This window comes from Diplotaxodon limnothrissa, linkage group LG2 (genome assembly GCF_057381915.1).
Source record: "Diplotaxodon limnothrissa isolate DT_005_m linkage group LG2, D_limnothrissa_male_GT1.1, whole genome shotgun sequence".
Classification (NCBI taxonomy): Eukaryota; Metazoa; Chordata; class Actinopteri; order Cichliformes; family Cichlidae; genus Diplotaxodon; species Diplotaxodon limnothrissa.
Genome location: NC_140597.1, coordinates 7,890,433 through 7,902,506, shown reverse-complemented (window position 1 = coordinate 7,902,506; position 12,074 = coordinate 7,890,433).

Sequence of the window (12,074 nt, the reverse complement as noted above, 5' to 3'; positions counted from 1 at the left end):
GGTGGCACTGAAGTCCAGGCATTAACTTCAAAGCCAGACTCATAATGATATAAATTGATTAAGCTTTTACCTGAAGTGTGAGTCAAGCATTACTTCACTGCCAGCTGAAGAGTTTTTGCCCCCTAGCCACGAGGAAGTGAGGCGCACTAGCAGATGCAGCCACGGGATGACGCACAATTTTATGTTCCAAACAAGACGATTGCGAAGCACGTGGAAATCCCCCTATTGTAGTTCACTTGAATTCCAGTCCAGGGTTTGACTGAACCAGCCTGGAGGTATTGACACACTCTTGCACATTGAAATCCCACTGAAAACACGTTCAAATATAGGTGCTATAGAAGTAGGCTTACAACTTTCTCTAAGTGTGGCAAGAAAATAGGAGTATTGACTTGCAGTATTTAATTCCACTTCAGTTACCGGCATCCATTACCAGTAAATTAGGCATCAGACAGGTAGATACCAAGAAAGAAGGGCACTAAAAGCAAAGATCATCTTTAGAAACCGGTTTGAAAAGGTAAAAACTAAATGGTACAAATCAACAAAAGGATGCAAGGACAAGAAACACGAACACTTCCCAGTTCTAGTGATCTTCATAACTCTTAAAATTGCAGGAAGCAGAAATGTATAAAAGGGAATAAACACCCATCCTGCAGCTCTCCCTTCCTCTACAGTCCAAGTCACTTCCACGAAATATGCTTGACAACAGCTAGAAAGAAGTCTATGAACCGAGTCTTTCTGTTTAACAGAAGATTTAAACCGTACTCACTCAGGTGAATGACCTTTGCTAAACACATTAAAGAGACCCGTGTTTGACCAAGGCCTCTGCCCAAAAAGCCCAGAGGGAAGCAGGTGTCTAGTTCCTCATTGAGCGTACTCACTAGGTGATCCATATCGTGCCAGTTGAGCAAACCATGCCTATGAAAAGATGGGCTTGGGTGTGGTGTAATTGTAGTTTGATCAACTACAGCTGCCTCTATAAAAGTTGCTTTGTTAAGTAATTAGCAACTACGTGAGGGTTCAAAGTGTCACCACTGCGGTTAAGTGAGAAAAAACGAAAAAGTTAAACCCTGAATCTCTTTTCAAAAGCCCACGTGTTTGTGCATAAAAGGGAAACGGCAAAGAAAAGAGAGGATCTGAGATGCTGAGACAAAGAGACACCTACTCAGGCCCGCATCTTCACTGTAATGGGAGTGGGGAGGGTGGGCAGCCATGCCTAGTGTTTTTGGATGTTTGTGCTCAGCTACACCGAAAAGCTCTTCCCTACTCCAGTGCAGGTGATCACAACTTCACGTTCAATATCCTCAACTCTGCAAGTGGGGCTATTTTTTTTTCCCTAAAATGGCATCATTGCTTTAGAATAAGGCAGAAATAAGAAACTGGCTTCTCAAAGCTTTCACATATAAACACCCTGCGAACTTTAATGGCACCAGGGTGAGTGGAAATATGTTTTACTTATCTAATTTGAATGAAATGACCCTTTAATCCTTCATTAGTCAGTCAGTGCCTTACGATAAGAGTTAAACCACACAGACGCACAGCAGGTGGGCTGTACACATGTGAGACTGCAGGTATCCATACCCAGCATGTGCCAGCCAACCACAACATTCAGCCATTAGGGAAATATTGCCCTTCTCTTTAATCCAGGTGTCACGCGATATGGGACAGAATTCAGTCTGCTGTGAGGACTGCATCCTGCCTTTGTGTGTGTGTGTTCGTGTTTGCGCTCTGAGGAGAACAGGTGTGTTTTGTTTGAGTGCATTTGTACCCCCATTGAAGAGAGTGTAAGCGGTACACAGCATAGGCTGTTTGTGCTGGGTACTGTACCACCATCTGCCTTATTAACAATCTTATAGTGTGTGTGTGAAGAAATGTATGGGGCTAAGAAATCTGCAGTAAATAACTTCCAGTATTTGTACTCTTCAGAGGACTTGAAGCTAAAACATATACACAAATATATTTTTTAAAATACTACTTAAAGCTACAGAGAATGTGTTCATTGCAAATCGTAAAGACACGAACAGCTGCATGTCAGACACCACTGTACACAAATAACTGTTTTCACAACACATGAAATGGAAGTGGGGAAGAGGAGGAACTGTAGATAGCATCTAATAGGCACAAGCTGTTCTTCTACATTCAAACAATCTGCTGTAAAACCTTGAAAAAAAAAACAGAGGGACCTTAAATAGTTCAAAACGTCTTTTGAGGAAACTGAATACTTTTGTAACACAAACCAGGATGTCGTGTTATACAGTTGACCAGTAACAGAGTTTAACCCCAAATACACGTAGTTTAACAGAACTAGGCTGAACAAAACTTCAGAGCAAAATTATATTAGAAATAATGCGAACTACCAAAGAACGAAATCGCGGATACAAGCGGCTGAAATGAGCTTCCTCCGAAGGGTGGCTGGCCTCTCCCTTAGAGATAGGGTGAGAAGTTCGGCCATCCGGGAGGGGCTCAGAGTAGAGCCGCTGCTGCTCCACATCGAAAGGAGCCAGCTGAGGTGGTTCGGACATCTGACAAGGATGCCCCCTGGGCGCCTCCTGGGCGAGGTGTTCCAGGCATGTCCCACCGGGAGGAGGCCCCGGGGCAGACCCAGGACACGCTGGAGAGATTATATCTCTCAGCTGGCCTGGGAACGCCTTGGTGTTCCCCCGGATAAACTGGAGGAGGTGGCTGAGGAGATGGAGGTCTGGGCCTCTTTGCTTAGGCTGCTGCCCCCGCGACCCGGCCTCGGATAAAGCGGATGAGAATGGATGGATGCAAACTAAAGTGGATAATCATTTTTCCTGGTTCAGGATATTAACCATTTTATTTTCAGCACGTTTCTCCATCTATTTCTGTCATTTCTTACATTTTCCACTTTTTTTCTTTTGCTTTCCTTTATATTATTGTATTATTGAAAGAAGAATTAGCATTCTGCAGCTTTCACCTGGATTTACTTGATCGCTAAACCATGGCAGAACTGAATATTTCTGGCAGATACAATGCAATATATATCTAGACAAGCCAGAGGCTTATCGGATCCTTACGATAGTTTGGCAGCTTCTGCTTGAGCTCCAGCAGTTATATTTTAAAAGACCCTCTTTGCTTTACCATACTTTCTCTTGTATATATACAATTACAATAGTGGATTAAACATGACCAAAGTTTGAAATAATAAGTTTTGCATATGTGCGAGTACTCCATAGCCAAAAGCTCAGATTCAAGACTTCATGAAACTCTCTATTTCAGACAGTATTTCTACTCTTGGCTCTGTGTGATGCCATTGAGCGGCGTTAACCCAAATCTGGTCATCTCAGAGACACAGTGCACTCACCTGCTGTTCTGTTTCTGGGGTGCAGTCAGCCAGATGAGAGCTGACTTACAGGGAGAAAATGAAAGGAGGGACTGCGCTATGAGATACACAATAATTATTTTGAGAGTTCAGTAATAAAAATAAGAAGGTGGAAATGAGCACAACGTGTAATATTTAAACCTTATGCAACATAAATTGTGATTGTCTGTGTTTGCCAGTTTGCGGGTGCCTTTTATTCAAGCTTTGTAAGCACATTTCACATTTGCATGCCTTCTGCATGCAGGTCTAAAGTCTTCTACTGTTTGAATTTTTTATGAGAAGACCAAAAACGAAAAAGTCTGTTAAATCTATTCAAAAATGTATCACAATGCAAACTTTCATATCCATTTTTTTAAAATTCATACATGCCTTGTCACTCCCTCATCACTTTCTCTGTTATTACGGCTTGTAGCAACTAGTATCAATTAAGCTACAAATTTCCATTTCATACAATCACCTGCGTTTCTGCCAAGAGCATTACTCCACATGCTTCTCTAAAGACAACTTGGAAGTGTCAGTATCTTTCTCAGAGATCAGGCTCTCTTTTCCATGAGACTGAAGGATGGATTATGCAATCTCATTCTACACTGTTCTTTAAACTGCCTTCAGGGAATGCTAGCACTACTGTCAGATTGACTATATCACTCTACTCACAACGGCCAAGTCTGTACTTCTACAGCTTCAGTTTTGATAGCTAGAAGCAGTGATGGCAAGCACAACCACTTTATTTATTTAGTTTCTTTAGAAATGTCTACTTTGATTGTTCTTGCAATTTTTAATTTTTTTTTAATTTATTTCTTTTAGAATGACTGCCAATATTTAGTAGCGCATTGCTGACACGAGAAGTTCAGCGAGACTTTGTGAGTCCAGTCAAATCAGGCTTCATCAGTCAGATTGTGTTTTACCTGGGGTTTACCTGCAGGACATCTAACCGAGGACAATATTTTCATGCACTGTCTCTGGTGGAAAGAAATGTAAGGTCATGTCTCTGCAGGCATGTACATTTCCGCCCTCTTTTTTCTTATGACCCAAAGGGATGTGTGATTTTAGAGACATCTGTGTGTTGAGTTTTTTTTCTAAACCCTTTCCAGCAGATGTTATTATGTTCTAACCCTATGTAACGTTTTTGTAGATAACACATGTGGTCAGTATTATAACTTGTAATTTCTGTTGTTGTTAGGTTAGAGAGACATTGGAAATGTATTTGTCCTTCGAAAATAGGACATGCAGTAATGAAACATTTCTTAACCAACACATCTACACTTTGGCGGCCCCAAGTGGCAGGGAAATATAACGTTCTTTTTTGGTCTTTTAGCTTTTTCAGTCATGTAATATGATGTGACATGATTTGGGACAGGAAAAAAAGGTCTGTTTTTGTTTTAGGTTTTGATTAGCATGTTATTATCCACGATCAAACCAGCTCAACTTCACGTAATATCCAAAATAGAACAACAGCCTAGACCTTTTAGACGTTTCATTTAGACGGATTCAAAATTTTTTGTTTTCACACATAAATTTTAGATCTCTTGCTTCTGCAAATAGGTCGTTTATTTGTTACAGAAAGGTTTGAGAGAGACTCTTTCTGCAGTTGGTTTGAACTTAATTTATCAAACTAAAACTCGTGAGTGTGATCTATAACCCCCCCACGCACATGCACACGCACACACACACCCATCCCGTGACGATTGTTTTGACCTTTGCTCTGAGGAAATAAGGCTGTGTGTGCTTGATGTGACAGGTTGGCACATCACCTGGCTACAAGCAAATAAAGAGCAGAGGGAAAAAATATCAAGGCAGCGTTTCAAGCATTCACAGAGAGCTTTCAAAATGGAACAATGACTTTGCCCTAGGGGGAAAAAGTGATCATGCTGGTATGTTTATATTAGACAGAAAGGAAGCCATCATTGTCATCACCGGTGATTTTCTCTTTCACAGCACGATTCTGACAGTTGACTGTATCTTAATAACAATTCCTTCTATGTATAAGTCAATTGTCAAGGGTGATGCTCTTATATAAACATTTTTTTCAACCCCCCCCCCCCCCCCCCCCCCCCCCCCCCCCCCAAAAAAAAAAGGAGCAGTCAGCTCTTTTCCTGTCAAGATTTGTGAACTCACTGGCAGCATAATTTAATACTCTGAAAGGTAAACAGATCTATTTTTAACTATTTTTGTTGTGCACAAAATGTCCTCGTACTCAGTCATAAATGCAATACTCTTGCTGATCCTCTTTACACCACGTGTATTTTTTTTCTTTGCTAAAGTATGCTCCTGACATTTATAATATGTGGGGGATGACATAGTGGGGGTTGTATGGGTGTTTTTAATTCATGGACGGGGAATACTTCAGTGAAACAGACTTTGGGGGAAGTTATTGTGTAAATTAAAGGAAGAGGTGTGGGGCGTTCATCATCTTGTCTTCCCATAAGCAAACCCAGGCCTAGTAAAACAGAGCCCAGTTGATACAGCAATAGGACATGCGGTTATTAATACAGAAGAGGGAGGTGCACTCTCCTCGACAAGCGCCAACACGCGAGCACATTACCTTTACGGCTGCTATGGCAAAGATGCGAGCTGCATTCCTCTGCCCACAAACTGGGAGCTTTTTTCCGCTAATGCAGTCGAGAGACTTCTTACAGTGACTCTGCCGGAGGAATTTGAGGGCTGGGGCTGTGAAAGAGAAGCCACATAAACCTTTATATCCCACGTATTCATGTGTCTATCTTCTTGATTGATTTATTTGTTTATTTGGCCATAAATACATTTTGAGAAGACAACAAATCTAAATAGACCTACAGTACTGCGCTACACTTTGATATACAGTATACCTCACTAGTACATTACAATTTGAAGTATGTCAGTCTTTATGCAAGATTAATGGTTATTGTTTTTTGGAAGATAAAAATATGACGCAGTTTTATGTTTGCTTTTGAGAAGTCTGGGCATGTTTTCCCACTATGAAGCTCATCACATCAGCACAAGAAGTTGGTGAGATTGCAGCGCAATTAAGTTTATATTTGGAAGAAACTGAAAGAAACTGCAGCCAACTTAATCACATGTAAGAAACGTCATCACATGTAAGAGTGTAACATCTCAGCCTGGCTTCAATTAGATGTTTGTAGCCAATCTAGTTAAACAAAATCGACTGCATCCTATATGTAAATCCAGCCGCTACCCTGTTGGAAGACTGGAAGATTCTCATTAGTTTCTGGTTGGAAAACTGATTATGGCAAACCTTGGTTATATTGTCTGGTCTTAAGTTTGATGTCACTCGGGATGATTCGGTTATAAGGATCCTCTTCGCACTGAGCAGCCTACAAGACGTCTTCTTGCACTCTCAGTTTGCATTTCCTGTTATATTCTCAAGGAAGTTATAAAGCTATTGCCTTCAGCTTGCTCTTAAATTATTAACATTTCTATTATTTCTGGTTATGCCCCAACCTGTTTTGTCAAAGCTATTATTAGGTCTGCCTTTGAAAACTTTGACCCCTTTGCTTTAAGCATCTAGTAAAAGCCACGAATAAATCTGTGGTGAAGCAGAGTGATTAGACTGACAGCTGGAAAGCCCGGGGTAGGCAGTGGGTAGATACGTATGGGAATGCACTTAGTTTGTTTCTCGAAATGATTTCATCCTTAATGTCTTCTGCTTGTGAAAGACTGCAGTTCCTGGGTATGGCTTGGTTTTAAATATGCGCTATTTTCATTGTATACATTATATACATGTATACATTGTGTGTGTGTGTGTATATATATATATATATATATGCAGCTGGATAGCGTAGTGGTTAGACTACACGCCTTTGGAACCCAGGATCGCAAGTTCGATTCCTGCCTGGGGCGTCTGTATCCAGTAAGGGTCCTAAGGCTAGACCCCCTATGCTAAGCGAGCCTACCGCAGACATGAGCGAGACAGATAAATATGAAGGCATGCCGGCTCGGACGTCGCCCGGATCAACAAGGTCCGCGTCAGGTGTTGAGGAACCAGGGCACCCTGACGAAAAGTGGGCTACTGGAACAAGAAGGCATCGGTGGGCAAGAGATGAAAACAGGGCGTTGTTGGAATGCTACTACGCAAGTAACCCCGGCGGAAGGGGCTACATGAATAGGATGACGGACCTATGGATTCTTCGATACCCAACATCCACAATGACGGCGAAACAACTAGTAGCTCAGTGTTCCAACATTCGAAAGAAGGGACTGCTCTCACAGCTAGAGATTGACGAGGTACAACACAAATGCCACGGCAAGGAGGAGTCAGGACACCAGGTCAGGGGGGAGATATCATCACCCCCACCCGAGATTGGGTACATAGCCCCAAGTGCGATAGGAGAAGGATCGTTGAGTGCGAGAGGAACTGACCTGAAAAATAGGATAATGGCCAAGCTTGAAACCTGGATCTCCCGTAGCCGGTTACCAAGATTACGTGAAGTACCCTCAGAAGGTCTGCTAGATGATGTTAATGCAGCATTACGGACAATACCTACAACCACTATTACCGACACTAACAGGCTGATCTACAATACGGCAGCAGTGATCAGTGAGATGCTTGGCTACAAGTTGAACAGCCACAAGGGGCAGTACCCTCCATGGAGAAGAAGGCTAGAGGGCAAGATCAAAGTAGCACGGAGGGAGGTTAGCCAACTAACGGAGTTGCAGAAAGGTGCGACAAATAAGGTGCATAAGAAATACAGCAAGCTGTCCATACCTGAGGCCTTGGAAACTGCCAAGCAAAGACTCACAGCCTTGGCCAGCCGCTTGAGGAGATACACCAGAGAGATAGAAGGCAGGAAAATAAACCAGCTGTTCTCCACAGAACCAGCAAAGGTGTACTCTCAGTGGCAAGGGAACAATAATAAGAGAACAGCACCACCAAGGCTGGAGACGGAGCAATACTGGAAGAGCATATGGGAGAAGGACGCAACCCATAATGGCAATGCTCAGTGGCTAGTGGATCTGAGGGCAGACCACAGCGACCTCCCTGAACAGGGTCCAGTAACCATCACAGTGGCAGATATCCAAGAAAGGGTCTCCAGTATGAAGAGTTGGACAGCACCAGGGCCCGACATGGTTCACGCCTACTGGCTAAAGAAGCTGACTGCACTCCACGAGCGTCTGGCAGCACAAATGAACCAGCTGCTAGTTAACGAGAGACACCCGGAATGGCTAACCGAAGGTCGGACGGTCCTGGACCCCAAGAAGGGACCGGTCCCCTCCAACTACCGACCAATAACCTGCCTCAGTACTACATGGAAGCTCCTGTCAGGCATCATATCGGCTAAGATGAACAGGCACATGGGTCAATACATGAGTGGGACACAGAAAGGAATTGGCAAGAATACCAGAGGTGCAAAACACCAGCTACTGGAAGACAGAACAGTCAGCCGAGACTGCAAGACCAGACTGACCAACCTGTGCACTGCCTGGATTGATTACAAGAAGGCCTATGACTCAATGCCCCACAGCTGGATACTGGAATGCCTAGAATTGTACAAGATCAATGGGACCCTAAGAGCCTTCATCAGGAACTCAATGGGGATGTGGCGTACAACACTAGAGGCCAACTCCAAGCCCATAACACAAGTCACCATCAAGTGCGGGATCTACCAAGGAGATGCTCTGTCCCCACTGCTGTTCTGCATAGGCCTGAACCCCCTCAGTGAGATCATTAACAAGACTGGCTACGGATACCGACTACGGAACGGAGCAGTTGTCAGCCACCTCCTCTACATGGATGACATCAAGCTGTATGCCAAGAGTGAACGAGACATCGATTCACTGATCCACACTACCAGGCTATACAGCAATGACATTGGAATGTCGTTCGGACTGGAGAAGTGTAGTCGGATGGTAACAAAGAGAGGGAAGGTAGTCAGAACTGAGGGGATTGAACTACCAGAAGGCAACATTGCAGACATAGAGGACAGTTACAAGTACCTGGGGATCCCGCAGGCAAATGGGAACCATGAAGAGGCCGCTAGAAAGGCTGCAACCACCAAGTACCTGCAGAGGGTCAGGCAAGTCCTGAGGAGTCAGCTGAATGGTAAGAACAAGATCCGGGCCATCAACACGTACGCCCTGCCCGTGATCAGGTACCCTGCTGGGGTAATAGGCTGGCCAAAGGAGGAGATAGAAGCCACTGACATAAAGACAAGAAAGCTCCTTACCATGCATGGAGGGTTTCACCCCAAGTCCAGCACCCTGAGGCTGTACGCTAAGCGGAAGGAAGGGGGCCGGGGACTGGTGAGTGTCAGCACCACAGTCCAGGATGAGACAACGAACATCCAAGAATACATTGGGAAGATGGCCCCAACTGACCGAGTGCTCAGTGAATACCTCAGGCAGCAGAAACCCAAGAAAGAGGAGGGAGACGAGGAACCATCATGGAAGGACAGGCCCCTGCACGGTATGTACCACCGGCAGATAGAGGAGGTGGCTGATATCCAGAAATCCTACCAGTGGCTGGACAAAGCTGGACTGAAAGACAGCACAGAGGCACTAATCATGGCAGCACAAGAACAAGCTCTGAGTACAAGATCCATAGAGGCTGGGGTCTATCACACCAGGCAAGACCCCAGGTGCAGGCTGTGTAAAGATGCCCCAGAGACAATCCAGCACATAACAGCAGGGTGCAAGATGCTAGCAGGCAAGGCATACATGGAACGCCATAACCAAGTGGCCGGCATAGTGTACAGGAACATCTGTGCCGAGTATAACCTGGAAGTCCCGAGGTCAAAGTGGGAGATGCCCCCAAGGGTGGTGGAGAATGACCGAGCTAAGATCCTGTGGGACTTCCAGATACAGACGGACAAAATGGTGGTGGCTAACCAACCGGACATAGTGGTGGTAGACAAACAGAAGAAGACGGCCGTAGTGATCGATGTAGCGGTTCCGAATGACAGCAATATCAGGAAGAAGGAACACGAGAAGCTGGAGAAATACCAAGGGCTCAGAGAAGAGCTCGAGAGGATGTGGAGGGTGAAGGTAATGGTGGTCCCCGTGGTAATCGGAGCACTAGGTGCGGTGACTCCCAAGCTAGGCGAGTGGCTCCAGCAGATCCCGGGAATAACATCGGAGATCTCTGTCCAGAAGAGCGCAGTCCTGGGAACAGCTAAGATACTGCGCAGGACCCTCAAGCTCCCAGGCCTCTGGTAGAGGACCCGAGCTTGAAGGATAAACCGCCCGCAGGGGCGTGCTGGGTGTTTTTTTTATATATATATATATATATATATAATATTCTGTAACTCTGTAACTTCTGTCGGTGCTGTGCTTTTTTGGAAATCGAATTTCCCAGAGGAACCCACCCGAGGGATTAATAAAGTTCTATCTAATCTAATCTAATCTAATCTAATCTACTCCGTGACCCTGGAGGCCGTGTGGTAAGGGGCAACATTATATTGGCCTCAGGTATAGACAGATCAGAAAACACGGACACCTAAAATACCCCCAACACTCAGAGTGAGACACAGATCAACCAGAAACCATGGAAATATAAACATATGAAATGTGTTTTGCATCTTCATCTGAGTATCGTGCAAATAGTTAACTTCACCTTGTGTCATTTTGCATCTCTTTAAGGTCATTATGAATCATGTTTTGTTTATTTTATCTGTCATGTTGGTAATGTTGCTTCACGTTGTACAGTCGGAGTCTTTTTGAGTTCAGTTGGTATCTTTACGCTTGTGTTTTTCCCCATTTGGTTTATTGTGATCATTTCCAGCTTCTTAATACAAGTGGATCCCTGACTCTTTAGAGCCTTCAGCCTGGGTCTAGTAGGACTATTCACTAATCCTTCAGTTCTGAAGACTACCTTAGTAAAGGATACAAAGATGCGTACTGGTCTAAATCTCAAGGGACCAGCATGGGTGTGCGTTTGCTCTGTGCAGAAGCTATTGGCAGTTTTTGCAGATCATCATCTGCATTACTGTCACCAGTGGGTAGAGCCAGAAAAATGACGAACAACCAGTTTGTGGGCTACTTTCCCTTTATGCCGTTGTTTGTCCTTCAGAAGGCTATGGAGAAGAGTGAGGTAACATGCAAATAGCTGAACAGAAACGTAGTGTTACGATATAAACTGTTCCCTGCAGCCACTTTTTGATCTTTGATGGGGTTTTTTTTGTTGTTTTTGCGCTGCTCCCATTGGTGGTGAACTCCACTGTCACATCCTTTCCTGTCCAGGCCCACCTTTCAACTTGTCAGCATCCCACCCGTGCATGGTGGCATCCAGCTCCCCACTTTAGAAAGCTCTCAACTGCAGATGTCCTGCAGAAGTTTGGTTGATCAGAGTTATGTCAAGAGGCCCCTATAACTGTCACAGCCTGATAACCCTGATATCCTGAATCCTAGAGTGAACACTTTTTGAACCTAAATAAAGAGAAGGAACAAAACTAGATATCTCAGAAGTCTTGGATGTCTGTCGGATAAGGGTTATAATATGGCAAGGATGTGGTTCATATTTCTTTCCACTGTTGTGTTAAAATTAAGACAGACTTAGCTGATACTAAGTATGGTTAATGAAATAAACAGTACTGTATACCTATCTCAGGCACATTTCTATTACTGTATACTATTCTGTGTATTTAAAGGGAGATTTACCTGAGTAGAGTGTGCAGGAAGTGGGACATTTAATGCCAAGAGTACTCCAGAATATTAATTGGTCCACTGGCACTATCCGATACCAAACAGACTTTGTACTAGAGAGTTGGCAAGTTAAAGACTGGCTAATGTGCGATCTGGCTGT